The following is a 1,912-nucleotide window of genomic DNA, read 5'->3' on the forward strand; positions in this document are numbered from 1 at the left end:
ATTTCTTTTTAATAAAGTGTACCACTATAAAATCACTGCCTTCTTCCCCTCCCCCTCTCCCAATCTTGTTCTCTGATTTTCACTTATTTGCATTCCTCTTCACCTTTAATTTCCTTCTTTATTTAATATCTTTCTCCATCACTTCTGCCAGTCCTTCCAACCTCTCCTTTTGCTGTGTGATTTCTTCTTTTCCATTTTACTTTGTGGTTTCCTTGTACTTCACTCTCTGCCAACTGGACTTTTTTCTCTTTTCCCTTTCCCTGCTGTTCATAAGAACCATAGAATCATGGAATATCTCAAGTTGGAAGGGACCCATAAGGATCATTGAGTCCAACTCCCTGCTCCTCACAGGACTACCTAACACTAAACCATATGACTCAGACCATCATCCAGATGCTCCTTGAACTCTGACAGGCTTGGTGCCGTGACCACTTCCCTAAAACATGGAATGCTTCACAGATTTGTGTGTCATCCTTGCACAGTGGCCATGCTAATCTTCTCTCTATCATTCCAGTTCTAGTATACGTGCTAGATATATGTAGTATATCTAGCAATTCTAGTATACGTAACCAAAGCAAGCACACTGGATGTCCATTGGATGTCTCCTGTCCCTTTCCAACAACCCCAAATTAGCAGACCTGCTCAGATGCCAGAAGCTTGTCCGTGGCTCGCTCCATCAGCTTAACCACCATGCAGAAAGTGAAACCTCAGAGTCTGATCAATTTGCTGCCACAAGACCAGCGTTTGTAAAACCAGGGGATCAAGCAATTAAGGTGTGTAACTATGGCCAAAACATTATAGGCTCACGGTGAATGCTCTGAAGACCAAGGCATTCGTAGCTAAAACACAGTAGCATAACACTTCTTGTGGAACGTTACATTCCCTCTCATTAAGGAAGAGCCCAAGGATTTGTACTGTGACTGCTGTGCCACTGTGCGCTATGTCAGTGCTGAACACACCATCACCAACTTCCTATCATCAATCTTCCTTTCTATAAATGACATAAAATCATCTCACCTGTGAATTAACTTTCCCCATCGCCAGCAGGGTTACAGCAGGGTTACAGCACAGCAGCTCCCCAAAAGGCTTCAGAGGCAGTGGGTTAATGGCTGGTTACTGTCCCTATCGAGTTTCACAAGAAGGCTGGTCTCCACCACTGTCAGTAGGGTACTAATTACATTCTTCTTGGACCCAAAAATATAGGACCGAAAGCTGATGTGGACCATCACTGCCTTTTCCGAGAAACCATTTCATTGATTAACTGTACTTACAGCTGTGAAGCTCTTTGCAACATTCAGCTTAATTATGTCTTTGCTGACACTTAAAGACCATTACTTCTTGAAATGCTTGTCATAGTCGGCCATCTAAATGTGTTTATTTTGCAGAACATGAATAAGTGATGCAACTAATCACAATGCAAGTGTTATGCAGCTTCACAACATTTTTGTTGTCTGGCATAATGAGCAAGCTCAGAATAGGCACTTGCCTGTTGGCACTGCCTCTCTTTCAGGGAATTTCCATTCATTTAGTGACTCCAGGCTGGCAGCTAAATCAATCGTGAATGGCCAAAACGCATCCTTCCACCAAAGCCACAGACCTTCATTCAGGCATATGCAGTTCAAAGTACACCCAAGCTCTCCTGCTGAAAAGAATTCGGTTTTCTCAAGAATAAAATCCCTAACAGGTAGGCCAGACAAGCTGAATGCTTGAAAAATAAAATCAGAAGAAGTGGAAACTCCTACAATTGGCCTGTCAATAGCAACAGACAGATGAGAAAGGGGCTGACGGCAGGCCAGCACACAGCTACCTCTCCACACAGCATGCAAAACCATGCCTGAGGCTAAGAAAATAGTTTTGCACCGATATTTGCAAGTGCCAAAACCAAGTGTGAACTCCTCTTCTTTTCTGATAC

At 43.2% G+C, this 1,912-nt stretch overlaps 1 non-coding gene across 1 annotated transcript; it reads right to left on the reverse strand.

The window, feature by feature from the left end:
- Positions 1–437: 437 nt before the first annotated feature.
- LOC142405104 (U6 spliceosomal RNA) lies at positions 438–545 on the reverse strand. The gene has a single exon (XR_012774078.1). It is a non-coding gene; the product is annotated as a U6 spliceosomal RNA (small nuclear RNA).
- Positions 546–1,912: the final 1,367 nt, after the last annotated feature.

This window comes from Mycteria americana, chromosome 1 (genome assembly GCF_035582795.1).
Source record: "Mycteria americana isolate JAX WOST 10 ecotype Jacksonville Zoo and Gardens chromosome 1, USCA_MyAme_1.0, whole genome shotgun sequence".
Classification (NCBI taxonomy): Eukaryota; Metazoa; Chordata; class Aves; order Ciconiiformes; family Ciconiidae; genus Mycteria; species Mycteria americana.